General features: G+C 44.2%; 1 protein-coding gene and 1 long non-coding RNA gene across 3 annotated transcripts in view; one reads left to right on the forward strand and one right to left on the reverse strand.

The window, feature by feature from the left end:
- The first annotated feature begins 39 nt into the window (after positions 1–39).
- The window catches only part of BPIFC (BPI fold containing family C), a 60,214-nt gene continuing 44,402 nt past the window's right edge, over positions 40–15,851 (forward strand). For both annotated transcript variants that reach the window (XM_015457276.3, XM_074003899.1), the window contains exons 1-3: positions 40–334; positions 9,566–9,661; positions 12,271–12,358. The gene's annotated coding sequence lies outside the window, so the exon portion shown is untranslated. The remainder of the gene's footprint in view (positions 335–9,565; positions 9,662–12,270; positions 12,359–15,851) is intronic.
- Positions 6,120–15,851, reverse strand: part of LOC135965436 (uncharacterized) — a 55,684-nt gene continuing 45,952 nt past the window's right edge. The window contains exon 2 of the long non-coding RNA XR_012418809.1: positions 6,120–6,870. This is a non-coding gene — a long non-coding RNA (uncharacterized lncRNA). The remainder of the gene's footprint in view (positions 6,871–15,851) is intronic.

Raw genomic sequence — 15,851 nt, forward strand, 5'->3', positions numbered from 1 at the left:
GTGCGCAGGCGCCGAGATGCGGCAGCTCCCTGGCGTCCCAGTCTTTCCTCGGCGGTAGCTGGGACTCCCTGTATTTGCTCCCTGTGTGCATGGAACAACGGTAGCGCAGACAGGGATGCTGCAGACAGACAATACAGTCGCCACTCCCCAGGACCAAGTGTCACCCCATTTCTTCTGTGGCCCGCAGCTCCAGCGGCATCTGCTCTGAGAAGCCTAGGTTAATCCTTAGGCTTGGCCGGGCGCGGTGGTTCACGCTTGTAATCCCAGCACTTTGGGAGGCCGAGGCGGGTGGATCGCTTGAGCCCAGGAGTTCGAGATCAGCCTGGGCAACATGGTGAGACCCCCCATCTCTACAAAAAAGACAAGAAATTACTCAGGCGTGGTAGCGCCTGCCTGTGATCCCAGCTACTTGGGTGGCTGAGGCAGGAGGGCCGATTGAGCCCGGAGGTTGAGGCCTCAGTGAGCTGTGATCGCACCACTGCACCTCAGCCTAGTTCCACAGAACGAGACCCTGTCTCAAAAAAAGTAGAACTATTTGTAGCCAGTAATCTATGTTCGACAGTTTATTAGAACTCCATTGCTGCGTAACAATCACCCCAACGTTTAACGCAATAAACATTTGTTGTCCCACAGGTTTTAGAGGTCAGGGATTTGGGGATACGTGGCTGAGTGGTTCTGTCTCCAGGTCTCCCATGAGATTACAGTCAAAGTGTAGGCCAGGGCAGCAGTTATTGATTAGGGCCGGAGGATCGGCCTCCAGGATGGCACACTCATGACTGTTGGCCGGAGACCTGTTTTTCACCACGTGAACCTCCCCATAGGGCTGTTTGAGTGTCCCCATGACATGGCAGTTGGTCTCCCTCAGAGCAGGTGATCCCAGAGAGACCAAGGCATAAGCCACAATGTCTTTTATGACCTAGCTCCAGAGGTCACATATGGCTTTTGTCATATTTACAAACCAACCCTCTGTGTGAGGGGATCCACCCGAAGGTATGAATGCCAACAGACAGGGATCGCTGCAGGCCATCCTGGAGGCTGGCTACCAGAGAGGATCTAATTAATGATAACTTAGATGAGAGAGAGTATCAAGTTTCATCCTTGTATGATAACCGTAGTCCAAATCCTTAGAGTCAAATAAAGTTTCTCCCAATAGGTGGCAGCACTTGTCCACATCCTGCCCTCGATTCTGCAAGTAAATATGTATTGATTGCCTGCTTTTTGACAGGTAACCCCACATGCCGGAGACTCAGAGACCAAAAAGACATGTTTCTGTCCATGCAAAGTTTACAGTTGAGTGAATCAGCTCTTGCAGTAGAGTGTAAAAAGTGTCTGCTTTATGACAGACATACAGACCTGAGGATTGGAGTTGTTAGAAATGTTTGTTTTTTTTGATGTCGTAAAGAAACAGCACTTGAATATAAATTTAATTTTTTTAGCAAGGCCGTTTTTACTTTTTGTGGAAAGGGTATACTCGCCAGTTTTGTCACGAGAGCACACTGAACAAAAGAGACAGGTCGTTTATAACCTGACGCATCCACTTTACTGCTGTGTCTGGTTTTTATTGGCTGGAACGGGACTTTATATTTTGTATTTGTCTTGATTGGCTAGTAATTTAGAACTTTTTAAAAGAGGCAAAGGCAGAGGAGAACAAAAGAAGGAGGAAGTAACTTGTGGAATGTTGAGAAAGGTAAAAACCCCTTTAAATAAGGAAGAGGAACAGGCTGTGACTTAATGTTTGTTTGGACTAGTGTAAGTATGTTAGGGCAAATATTTAGCCTAAATTGTGGGAGTTCAGAACATAAAGTACATTGACTTTTTATGGCGAGCAGATATTTAAGAATGTTACCACAGGTCTTTGAATAAATTTTGGTTTTAAGAGTGTACGTAGAGGTTTGCCGTGCCCATAGAATTCTTTAGTAGTGAGCAACGAGGAATGGTGCCAGGACCAGGTTGACTCTGTGTGAACAGAGTGATGGACAGCACAGGTACATCCCAGATAAAGAAGAGCCTTGGGCTAAGCACAGGGTTTGGGACATATTCTAGAATGTATGGGAAGCCGCTAGACAGTTTGTAGCAGGGGGTCTTTACTATCAGGGTTCTTAAGTAGAAGCTGACTCTGGCTCAGCAGAAAAGGTGTGTATTAAAAGGATGCTGTATAGCTCAGGGAATTCTAGGGAGGATGCAGAAGTGGCCCCAGGCTAAGCTTCCAAGAATGAAGCTCAGAACCAAGCTGAAAACTGGCCTGATAAGGAAACTACTATGACTGGGATTGCTACTGGAGGAAACCGCCATCACAACTGCTGGGACGCACTGGGGAATGGCTGCCACTGCCGCTGTTAACATCAAATCCCATATGCTTTTGCAGCCTCCTACATAATGCCAAACTTCCAAAAGAGCCTGTTTCCTTTTCCCTCGCTCACTTCCACATCAAAAGCTCATAGGGGTGTCTGATTGAGGAAGTCTGAGCCCCACACCTGAGTCCTGGCTACAAAGGAGACTGGGAATTTGGGGTCTGAAATCCTTCCTCGGGGAGGCAAGACGTAGAATATTGGAATTTCCTCCCGAAAAAGGGAAGGCTATTCAAAAGATGGTAGGAAGCCTTGAATCTGACAGGTGTACACTAACTACTAGGGGCAGGCTCAGATCTGTAATGTGAATCTATCACTAGAGATTTTGATAGGATGTGGGGGATAGATAGGGTTTCTCAACTTCAGCACTATTGACATTTTGGACCACTTAAGTCTTCGTTGCAAGAGGCAGTTCTGTGCATAGAATGTTTACCGGCATCCATGGTCTCTATCCACAAAATGCAGGTAGAACACTCTCTCTCCCCAGTTGTAAGAACCAAAGATGCCAAATATTCCCTGGGAGGAAAAACCACCTTGAGAACCACTGGATTAGAGACCAGCTCTGTCTCTATAGAAGATTTTTTAAAAAATCATCCGAGCATGGTGGTCCCAGCTAACTAGGGAGGCTGAGGCGGGAGAATGCTGGAGCCTGGGAGGTTGAGGCTGCAGTGAGCCGTGATCACACCACTACACTCCAGCTTGGGTGACAGAGTGAGACCCTATCTCAAAAAATTAAAATTAGAAATAAAAAGAGGGAGAGAGAGGGACAAAGTTTGGGTGGGGGGTGCAGTAAGAATTTTCCCAATTTGATCTGTAAACTTCAGTAATTATTTGAATCTTTTATCACAAGAATGTGTTCACGTATTTATTGGATACTTAAGAAAAATGTTATTAGGAATATTAGCATCTGATCATAGTGAGGAATGCTGTTTTCTGCTGCAAGGGCTAGATAGAATACTTGAATATACTTTATTTCAGTGGCTCTCAACTGTGGCGACTGCCTGACAGGAGACATTTGGGTAGGAAGTTGTGGTGCTACTGGCATCTAATAGGTAGTGGTAGGGATGCTGCTAAACGTTCTTTTATTTATTTGTTTGTTTGTTTGTTTATTTATTGAGGCGGAGTCTTGCTCTGTTGCCCAGGCTGGAGTGTGGTGGCACAGTCTCAGCTCACTGCAACCTCCACCTCCAGGGTACAAGCCATTCTCCTGCCTCAGCCTCCCAAGTAGCTGGGATTACAGGTGTGTGCCACCCTTCCCAGCTCGTTTTTGGATTTGTAGTAGAGACAAGTCTTTACCTCATTGGCCAGCCTTGTCTCGAATTCCTGACCTCAAGTGATCCACCTGCCTTAGCCTCTCAAAGTGCTGGGATTACAGGCATGAGCCACTGCGCCTGGCGTGCTAAACATTATATAATAGACAGGACAGCCCCCTACAACCAAGAATTGTGTAGCTCAAAATGCCAGCAGGACCGAAGTAGGGAAATCCTGGTCTACTTGAATTGGACTCACACCACTGATTCCCCAATGTTTCAGAGTAATATCACACTGTCTTGTTTGTTTGGTTCCATAATACCCTTCATATCTCAAAAAGTCATACATATATGCATTTAAATTTTAGCATGAATTTAAATTCATTTTGAACTGCAATAATATAATGTGACTCCCTTCTAGATAACTAGTAACAATGGAAGGAACCGACGTGAGTAGGTTCATTTGTCAAAACCAAGAGAGCATCACCACTCTAAATGGTTCCAGAGCGTGGCTGGTGTGAGGAGTCACAGTCTGCGTCAGTCATTGATGTCCACCCAGAAATATCATTACACAGACATCAATGGAGTGTGTGGCCTGGGACAGAGCGGGGACAAGAGGAGGAGCTACTGCTGGGTGATAGGATGATTCTGCCAGACTTCTCCCCAGCCCTCCCAGGGTGAACTGTAGGATGACTCATTACCTCCAGAGCCACATGAACTCCAGGCAGCTGCTTCTGGTTAGAAATCAACTAGTTATTTCAAACAAACACATAAATCTGTGCTGTGCAGATTCAATTAGCAGCTCAGAAAACCAGATGGGTTGCCTAGCAACAGCATCCTTCCCTCTTCCCACCTTCTGCATACCCTGGGTTGTGGGTTGCCCTTTAGTGACCTTCCTAAAAGGGCAGCATAGTATAGTGGTAAAAAGGCAGATCCTTGAAAACGGAACACCTGGGTCCTGAATCCTGGCTCCACAACTTACCAGCTGTAATGTCTAAGCTTAGGCAAGTTGTCCCACCTAGCAAATGGAAATAACATTAGTTCCTTATACAGTCTTGAAGAGTATTTAGTGAATTGACATATGGATGGTGCCCAGAACAAAACAAACACTCAATAAATGTTAGCTCTTATTTTTCTCTACCCTATGTATCCTTCTTTAGGGTTTCCTTTTAACTAGATTTCACCAACACAAATATTGGGGGCAATAAGGGATTGGAACTCACAATGTCTTTTGCCCCAAGACTGCCTTATGTGGCACCTCCCTCCATATCCACATAATCCCTCTTCCCTCCCACTTTTGTCTCCTACCAAGAATAATATAATTTGTCCTCCAATTTCAAAAATGTTTGATCTTCAGTTAGCTCTTTCTATATGGTTATAGCTCAGACATTCTAGAAACCAAGAACGGGGATGCTCAGTTCCCTAACACTGTCTCTTGACATCTCGCCTTAATGAACCAGTATTTCTACCTAGTTATTTATGATTTTTCTTTTGGAGTCTTAATTAAGAGTGTTCCCCGATCTACAAAGACAAACACACTGTCAGCTATTTGACAGTGTAATAATTAATCTTGCATTTTAGATTGCCATCGTGAGTAGGCTGAAGAAGCAGGCATTGCCAGCAAATCTTATGTTAAATATGGAAAGCTAAAATAAACAGTGAAACTGGATAGGGTGCTGCTGGCTTTTGTTGTTGATATTTTTAAAGATGAATTTGGCAAAAGTGCCCTAAACAGCTAATTAGGAAGGCTAATTAGCTGATTTCTAAGGCCTCTTCCAAATAAAAGACAACAGACTAGCTACACTCTCTTCTTAGATCTTTGTTTCCTAGGCTCTAATTATTTGAGCCCCTTTTTCAAAAATTATTCTGTCCTAAGGCTGGGTATGGTGGCTCATGCCTGTAATCCCAGCACTTTGGGAGGCCAAGTCGGGTGGATCACAAGGTCAGGAATTGGAGAACAGCCTGGCCAACATTGCAAAACGCCATCTCTACCAAAAATTAAAAAATTAGCCAGGTGTGGTGGTGGCACCTGTAATCCCAGTTACTCAGGATTTAGTGAATTCATATATGGATGGTGCCCAAAACATAACAAACACTCAATAAATGTTAGCTCTTATTTTTCTCTACTCTAGATATCCTTCTTTAGGGTTTCCTTTTAAACAGATTTGAGGCAGGAGAATTGCTTGAACCCAGGAGGAAGAGGTTGCAGTGAGCCGAGATCGTGCCACTGCACTCCAGCCTGGACAACAGAGTGAGACTCCGTTTCAAAAAAAAAAAAAAAGTATTCTATGTCCCATGTGAGCTGTACTGTTATTTACTATTTTTCCCCATAAATCAACCCACTTCCTAAAATGTATATAAACTCATTTAAAATGGAAAAGTTATATAAAGGGGAAACTTTTTAAATGTCCAAATAGAGGGTAACTTTAAAAAGTAAATACCATGAAAACTGAACTTTGTATACTTCTTAAAAACAAAACTGGTTTAAGATATCTTTGTAATTATTGACTTCAAATAAAAATAGATGAAATGCATCTAATTTATTGACACTGTGTGAAAACAGCGTAGGTGCCACCTCGTCTAATTTAATTCTCACAGTGACTCTTCAAAGTAAATGTGAGCTCCACTTTTAGAGGTGATGGCTCTGAGACCTGGAAGTGAAGTAAATTGTTCAAGGACCCAGAGTTGGAATGGGTAGCGCAGGTCCAGGTCCAGGGCAGGCGAGAGTCCTCAGGACTGCAGGGCGAATCTCTACACCTTGCACTGTCTCTCCTCATCATTCTCATCCAAGCCGTCCTCCCCCTTCTATCTTGTGGCAGACTCCTGGAATACACTGCAATGATTCTGGGGTTTTCACCAAAGATATGGTTAGACTTTCAGATCTTTTGTAACAGGAAGAACAAGTATCTGCATCAGGAAAGATACTGTTATTTTACAGTTGTTGGGTTTTTTGTTTTTGTTTTGTTCTGTTTTGTTTTTGAGATGGACGCTCTGTCGCCCAGGCTGGAGTGCAGTGGCGCGATCTCGGCTCCCTGCAAGCTCCTCCTCCCGGACTCATGCCACTCTCCTGCCTCAGCCTCCCGAGTAGCCGGGACTACAGGCGCCCGCCACCACGCCTGGCTAATTTTTTGTGTTTTTAGTAGAGACAGGGCTTCACCATGTTAGCCAGGATGGTCTCGATCTCTTGACCTCGTGATCTGCCTGCTTCAGCCTCCCAAAATGCTGGGATTTCAGGCCTGAGCCGCCGTGCCTGGCCAGTTGTTGGCTTCTTTCTATAACAGAGAAAAGGAATTGAGAATGAGCAGGGGATGGGCCGGGCAGGGACCAGACAGTGAAGGTGGTAGCCAGGGAAGAAGATGGAGCCAAGAAGCTGCTTGGGAGAGGAGAGAAATGAAAGGGGAGACCTAGGACCCTGGAGAAAGACAGAGAGAGAGGCGGCGGGGGAGGAAATTGATGTTGCCACTCGGGAAAATAGTGAGGAAAAGGTAGAAAGATGCAGAGGTGTTTTGTGATTTCTTTTTTTCCATGTAGTGTTTGTGATGTTGTCCTTGGTCTTCCGTATTGTCCTTCGTCTTCCATGTCTAGCTCTGTATTTTTTCTAAGGCACAGTACAATTTCAAGAGTTTCTCTGCATAGCGCCTGAAATCATCTTCCACACCTTCAGTAGCACATGCACGTGGGAAGCTGCCTCTGATGATCTCATTCATTTCTATGGCTTTAACTCCACCTTTTGGATGATGACTTAGACATTCGTATTTCCAGTTGACCTCTTCCCTGAACTCTGCCCACCTGACATCACCATTTAGATGTCGAATACCATAACTTCTGCCCCACTCCATTTCAGACAAACTGGCTCACCTTTGCAGTTCCTTCCACCTTTTCCTTTCAGCACTTTGCCTGCCTGGTTTCCAAGGGTCAGATCTCAGCTCAAATATCACCTCCTCAGAGACGCCCACCAGAGCATCCTGATAAAATAAGCCCATCTCCCCCAGTTGCATTGCTCTACCAATTACAAAACCACCTTACCAACGACATTCCCTTATTTCCTTCATAGTACATGTCACAATTTATACATTTTTGTTTATTTTATTGTTTGCTTACTTATTTTGTCTCCATCAACTAAAACATAAACTCCTTGTGGACAAAGATTTCGTCTGTTTTGCTGAAGAGAACTTTGCACATTGTTAGGTGCTCAGTAAATCGGTTGATTGAATGAATGGATTCATCTATGATGACTGACAATAAATGATTCCATGAACAGTGTCTCTACACTGTATCATTATTGATACGGCCACATGCTAATGAGTAGAATTTCACAGCAGTTGACAGTTTTAATAGCACATTCTCACATGTTATTATGTTTTTCTTCACCAGAACCTATCAAGGAAGTTACTATTTCTATACCCACTTTACCCTAAGGAAACTCGGTTCAAATCAGTAAATATAACTCAAGGTATAACTCCGCTGAAAAGCTGTGAGAGGTATGGACAATGCCAAGTGAAAGCATCTGTGGTTCCTTCCAGACTGACTTATCATCCTGATTTTCCCAGGACTATCCTGGTTTTAGTACTGAAAATCCTGCATTCTGGGGGAAACCAGGACAGTTAGTCACCCTGTCTTACCCAGAAAAGTATAGATAAGTCATAAGAACTTCAGGCAATCAGGCTGGGTGCGGTGGCTCATGCCTGTATTCCCAGCATTTTGGGAGGCCGAGGCAGGCTGATCACTTGAGGTCAGGAGTTCGAGACCAGCCTGGCCAACATGGTGAAACCCCGTCACTACTAACAATACAAAAATTAGCCAAGCTTGGTGGTGTACACCTGTAATTCCAGCTACTCAGGGGTCTAAGGCACAAGAATCGCTTAAACCCTGGAGGCAGAGGTTGTAGTGAGCCAAGATCACGCCACTGCACTCCAGCCTCGGTGAGACTGTCTAAAAAAAAAAAAAAAAAAAAAGAACTTCATACAATCAAATCCCTGGCCATCTAAAATACATGAATGGCCGGGCATGATAGCTCTTATCTGTAATCCCAGCACTTATGAGGCCAATGCGGGTGGATCACTTGAGGTCAGGAGCTGGAGACCAGCCTGACCAATATGGTAAAACCCTGTCTGTACTAAAAATACAAAAAATTAGCTGGGCGTGGTAGTGCACTCCTGTAATCCCAGCTACTAGGGAGGCTGAGGCAGGAGAATTGTTTGAACCCAGGGGGCATAGGTTGCAGTGAGCCAAGATCACTCCACTGCACTCCAGCCTGGGTGACAGAGCGAGACTCTATCTCAAAAAATAAATAAATAAAAATAAAAATAAATTAAACACATTAACTAAAATGCATTTATCGGAGATGAGAGTAGCGTTGGGGTTTGGAATCTAAAAATGTTAAGTTGCGTAATAGTTGATGAACCCATCCACCCAACTTACGTTTAAGGAGTGCTGGAACAGGAAGTCATTAACAACATTCTGAAAAGGAGCGGACGGACACTGAGAGATGCCAACTGAGGTCCTACCCTGAATGATAAAGATGGTAACTAGGTCAGCCCGATTGTCAAGCCTCATGCTTTCAGACTGAATCTGATGATCCACCACAAGTCCCAAAGGTATTCTGGGCAGTAGCAGAGCCATCCACTGCAGGCACCCTGACCAGAAGGAACCAGCTTATGATTCCAGACAGGAAAATTCTTCCTCTTCCAATTCAGTTTAACACCGTTTGCAATCATTTTGGTAAAGTAGCCATCACAATTTCACAAGCTGTGTGTGTGTGTGTGTGTTTGTGTGTGTGTGTGTGTGTATTTTGCAGGAAGATAATTATTGCATAGGTGGCATTGTCTGTTCATCTAGGTAGATACTGTAGTGTTCATTCATGCCATTGGGTAATTGTAGTGAAGCAATTATGTATCACATTTTGAAAGAGGCATTAAAAAAATTCACCACTGAGATGAGTCAGACTTAATTATCTTGGCTTTTCAGCAGCTGAGTTTAAGGCGCAAGGTGGAGAACACATCAGCTTCAAAGGCAGAGGGAATTGAAGGTGCTCTCCAGCTTTGGATACTTCCTCGGCTTGAGGTAAGAATCATGAACAAACTTCGTGTCTCTGCCAGCCACGATCTCCAAACTGGAGATGTCCCAGATTTGGTAGGACACTTTAAACAGGCAGCTACCATATATCCTGGGTTATTATTATTGTCTGCCTAGAATTTTCTGTATCTTTGTTTGTGTGATGTCCCACCTGGAGGCTTCTTAGGCAAAAAGCTTTAGTGAAAACTAAACAGCCATAAGAAAGAGAAAAGAGCTGGTTTAAACCACCTACTTAGTTTTGTATCGTGGAACGAGGTTAAGAGGGTTGCTCAGTGATCTTGACTTATTTTTGTCTCCATTTCAGTGGGGAACCCAGCACAGTGGCAGAAAATTCTATCTTGTCTCTCAAAATCAGCATGGTTAGGACTAAGGAGTTGTTATAATCTCTGTGTTTTCAAGGCAGGTCTTGAAGCACATCAGTGACCTAGATCCTGCCAGAGCAAAACTAGCCACCCAGTTGCCTGGACTGTTGGACTTGTTGGTGTTAGGCACAGAGTTTTGGGGAAAAGATGTGGTGTGAATTCTCAAGGTCCTTGTCATTAGAGATGTTGCTATAAAACTAGATGTGAGGACTGGATCCCTTGAAATATTCCGCCCATATTCCGGAGCTATCGATTTAGACTTCTTAGGTACAGTCATTTTGTCTTAATCAATATGTTGGAATACCCTTCTCGTCTAGACTTCTTTAAACCTGTCAAACTTAATTTTTCAACCTGCGCCTCTGTTTTGAAGGCTACGTTTTACTCATTCATTACTCCCTTAATCAGTTTCTCCAGAGTCAGTCAAAGCTCTTGCCAAGGAGCAGTAGTAGTAGGCCCATCTGCGAGTTTCAGGTGTTTCCTAAACTGGACTGGCATTTTCTTATTCCTAGTTGTCAGGATGACTCACACAAGGACCATTTAATTTAAGAGTATTATTCTGACTGTATATTTGTATAGAAAAATAATGACTACTGAGATTTTGAATCTTGGAAAGAAGCAATTCCCCAGAAGCAACAAAATAGATAACTTGCTAGCAGGGTTTTTAAGTGATCTTGGATCCTAGTAACAGGCAGCTAGCCCTGCCTGCACTTGTCAGCCAAATTACTTAACCTTTTAGTAGTCATCACCTTGCTTGACAAGGTTCCTTTCCTCCCCTGCCCACAAGTTATCATCCTAACTGAACAATTCAACCAAAAGTTAGGTACAATTCACCCCTTCACACCCCAGTAATTTATTTCACTCACAAAATTTCTAGAGGAAAAATACGTTTTCCTGTCTGCAATGGTAGATTCCTGGATCTCCATCAAAGTGTACCACTTCAGAAACTTTTTTTAACCAAGAAGGGAAAACAGGTTTTACTGCTGGCAGGGAATTTAAAACTCTAGTTGTGTCCGAGAAAATAAGAAGGGATTTGCACTGTGATGCTTGAACATTTCTAGATGCTTATTGAATTTTTCCACCTTGAAAATGGCGTCGAGCAACTTCTATTTAAAATTCCCAGATGAAAATGAAAGCCCTAGCATATATAGAGTCATTCAATAAAAATAAATTCATCAACACTAGAATTAGGAACCAGAAGAACAAGGTTGGGTTCCCAGGTGCCTCACTTACTGTGGGATCCTGGACGAGTCATCAGATTCTCTAAGCCTCCACGTCCACGTGTCTAAAATGGGAGTAAGATAATAATAACATCTACTTCAAACAAGTGTGAGTTTTGTAAAGGGTAAAGAAATAAAAACTTATTATTTTAGTTGTTATTCCATTCACAAGTAATATCTCTTCTTTGGTTTATTATGTTCTTTTTCACTGTGGAAATGGAGAGCTCTATATTAAAAATATGGTGGTTTGTTTTTTCCTCTATTTTCCTAACCATTTGTAGAACCCTTCTTAGTTAACTGGAATCTTTTAAGTCACTCAGTTGATCAGTTAGCACATATTAATTGGGGTTCTTCCATGTGCCAGGCAGAGATATCATGTCTGCCTTAATTTGTACACAATCTAATAGGTACAAACATTTTGGTCTTAACATTCTTTCCCATTGCTTTCCATTGCTATGAAAATATTTTGGTTTTTTTGTTTGTTTGTTTGTTTGTTTGTTTGTTTGTTTTTTGAGACGAAGTCTCGCTCTGTCGCCAGACTGGAGTGCAGTGGCACAATCTCGGCTTACTACAAGCTCCGCCTCCCGGGTTCAAGCGATTCTCCTACCTCAGCCTCCTGCATAGCTGGGACTACAGGCGGGCGCCACCATGCCTGGCTAATTTTTGTATTTTTAGTAGAGACGGTTTCACCGTGTTAGCCAGGATGGCCTCGATCTCTTGACCTCATGATCTGCCCGCTTTGGCCTCCCAAAGTGCTGGGATTATAGGCGTGAGCCACTGCACCCGGCCTATTTTGCTCTTTTAAAACAAAAATCTCTCTAATGCCTATCTTGGCATAACACACTCATTTACAATTTTTAGCCAGCAGTGATATTAGCAAGACTGCTTTTCAGTTTGGCCTCGCCATATGTTAAAATGTGGAAATGCTTCTATACCAGTTGGTCAGTAGCCACTAACCTGAGTCCCAGAAGTGTTCTCCTCACTCACATAATTCATCTCTACTTATCCCCCTTTCCAGGACACCTTGACTAACCCCCAAGGGCAACTAAAGGATCAAGAAAGGCCCAGCACAGCAGAAGACCAACTGGACCTAGCAACTGCAGGAGGTACGTGCATCCATTCAGAGTGTTAAGATGCTGTTACTGTCACTCTGCCTTCCAGGACTTGGAGGGCTTTACACCCCCTTATCCCACTCACCACATTTCCTCCAACCTTCAGATCACTCATTGCTTGGCCAGAGATCGTCTTCTCCTACCCAAATCCCTTCCCCTTGGCTCTCAACCCTCCCATTTCCCTGTGCTTCCCTTAGTGCTGTCTGCACTCTGACCATCCTCAAGTGATCCTTTCTTAGCTCTGCTCCCAACACTGCCGCCCAGGTTCCTTCTGTAGCTTGTCCTGTAGAACCCAAACCAACTCTTCAGGGCGGAAATATCACACTGGATTCATAAGGCCATATCAGTGGTAAAATATTGAAATGCTTTAACAGCTAAGGGTAAGAAGCCATTACTCTGAGTGTCCCCCTCCTATTCCCAGTGCCCCCAACTACTCTGGCCCCTCCTGCAAGACATCCCCTGTCCTCCCCAAGATCTGGCACTCAACTTCCTGGCCCCTGCTCCAGGAATGTGGCCAACATCTGTTTTGATGGATGCCTGCAGTTTACTAGTACATAAATACTTTGTTTACCATCTCTGTGAAGAAGTGTAATACATGATAGAGTAAGGTAAGGGATATTCCTTCATTTATTATATTCATCAATTCGTTCTACCAACACTTAACAGTCACTCACTCTATCCCAGGTACTGAGCCAGACCTAGGACCTCCAAACCAGATGCAGTCTCTGCCTTCATGCACTTATATTCTGGCAGGGAAGGCAAATAATAAACCAAAGAAGAAACACACACACATAAAAAAACACACACACATAAAAAACCACACACATAAAAAATATATATTTTTATCAAGGGTTCAAGAGGAAATGAAATTAGCTCAGAGAAGTCATAAATGGCTTTAGAAAGAAGACAGTGTTTTAAATGGGCCTTAGGGATATGCAGGGTTTCTGCAGACGTAGGTGGAGGGGAAAAACATAGGCAATAGCATTAGGCAGAAAACATGGCATGTGTTTAGGGACCAGTAGTTCAGTTTGGCTGGATGGTGGGGTGTAGAGGGGGCTCCTGGGAGATCAGGTGAGGGATGTAATTAGGTTGACCCAGCCAGCCTTCTCAGACCTGAAGATGAACTTATGCACAGACAGGTTAAGACCTTGTTTCTAAACCTTTTGGCCTCCAGCAAAATACCCACATGAGCATTCACTAATCTGAGCACAGGCCCCCTGTATAAGTTGGGGAATTTTTGCACTAGACAAAATTCCAGCCCAATGGGTACATAGGATAGCCCTTCCGCCTCCCACCCAGCTGCGTACACTGGTGTGGGGTTTTCCTAAAATGCTTTCCACTGGCTCTACTTTGTGCCAAGAGGCTGGCATCTCTCCAGAGGGGCACCTTTTACCGTTTCACACAAAAGCCCAAAATAGGCTAGCAGTGGCCTTGCCTGGACACTTCCATCCCTAATCAGACTTCTCTGTTCTTATCAAGTAAATTCTCTAGAAATTCCCTTTGTCTACATTGCCCCACTCCCACCTCCATGGCCTCGCCTTAAAGCCTACCCACCCCCCTTAATCAAACCTCTCACCTACTTTGGCCAAGTGCTCCACCTCTTACAATGACCTCTTTTCCTTCACCCAGGGTGTGCCTGAATCCTAGTCCTCTCTGAATCCTTACTTGGCCGCCTGGCCGGACCCTACCCTCTGTCTAAACACATGGCCTTCACAGTTTCCTCTTTTATTTTATTTTGAGACAGGATCTTGCTCTGTTGCCCAAGCTGGAGTGCAGTGGCATGATCACAGTTCACTGCAGCCTCCACCTCCCAGACTCAAGCAATTCTCCCACCTCACCCTCCCAAGTTGCTGGGACTACAGGTGTGCATCACCACCCTCAGCTAACTTTTTATTTTTATTTTTTATTTTTTTGAGATGGAGTCTCGCTCTGTCGTCCAGGCTGGAGTGCAGTGGCACGATCTCAGCTCACTGCAAGCTCCGCCTCCCAGGTTCACGCCATTCTCCTGCCTCAGCCTCCCGAGTAGCTGGGACTACAAGCGCCCACCACCACACTTGGCTAATTTTCTGTATTTTTAGTAGAGATGGGATTTCACTGTGTTAGCCAGGATGGTCTCGATCTCCTGACCTCATGATCTGCCTGCCTCAGCCTCCCAAAGTGCTGGGATTACAGGCGTAGGCCAACAAGCCCGGCCTAATTTTTTATTTTTTGTAGAGATGGGGTCCTGCCATGTTCCCCAGGCTGGTCTCAAACTCCTGGGCTCAAGCAATCCTCCTGCCTTGGCCTCCCAACGTGCTGGTATTATAGGCATGAGCCATCACACCTGGCCTACTTCTTCCTCTCTGACCACATCCACAAGGTCACCTTCCTGGGCCTTCCTTGATTTGTTTCATGTTTGTGTGTTAGCACAGTGGTACCTGCCACCTGTGAATCTTTTGCATGTGTAAATGCAGCAGTGATAGCTTACCCAGATTGTAACTTCCAAACTAGAAACAAGGCCTGTGAATGCATTACTCACTTGATTTTCATTAAAAGAAACCCAAATTACTGCTGCTGTTGGGGGCCTGTGCTTCATCTCTCAAGAAAATGTGATGGCATTAATTTGTTTGGTCTATTCAACAAACATACATTAATCATTCATGTATGCCAGGTATGGGTGATATAATGGTAAAGAAGATGTGGTCCCTCTCTGCAGAGAATGTTTATTTAACCAAAAATTTGTTGTGTGCCTACTATGTGCCAGGTATTGTACTGGACTCCAGAGTTATCGAAGTAAGACACAATCCCCATGACAAAGGGATAGACAAGTAAAAAGACAGTCACAATACCAGATGGTGTATACTAAGATCAAGGGCTTCCCCAGATGCTGGAGAACCCATAAGGCACACATGGCCCAATTCAAAGCTTGTGAAAGAGACTTCATTCATTCATTCATTCAGTCTGTCATTCAGTAGTTCCCTAATGGCTGCTGTGTGCCACTTGCTATTCAGGGTGCTGAAGTGACGAAGTCCTTCCCCACGAAGCCTAAAAATTCCAGTAGAGGAGACAGACAATACACACATCAGTAACTGGATACTACACTAGATGACGATAAGTGCTTTGGAGAAAATAAAGCAATGGTGGTCATAATAACAGGGCCACAGGGAAAGTGTCCGTGTTCTGCATAGAGTGGCTAGGAAAGACTTTGCTGAGATGACACTTGAGGAGGTATCTGAAGAAGTGCAAGACCTGGTTCTTTGAGGAAGATTAGGCCAGGAAGAGAGGAGAGCAAATACAAAGATCCTGGCATACAGGCTACTTAGATCATTAAAGAAAGATCAAGTTAGCCAGTGATGCTGGGACCATGAGAGCCAGGTGTATGTGTTAAGGACAGAGGTCAGTGAGGAAGTAGAGGCACAGGGTCATTCCATCAGCTACAAGGCCCTCTACACCTTGTAGCTGATGAAATGACTTTGGCGTTTACACTAAGATGGGGAACCACTGAAGG

The sequence above is a fragment of the Macaca fascicularis genome, chromosome 10 (genome assembly GCF_037993035.2).
Source record: "Macaca fascicularis isolate 582-1 chromosome 10, T2T-MFA8v1.1".
NCBI classification, from domain to species: Eukaryota; Metazoa; Chordata; class Mammalia; order Primates; family Cercopithecidae; genus Macaca; species Macaca fascicularis.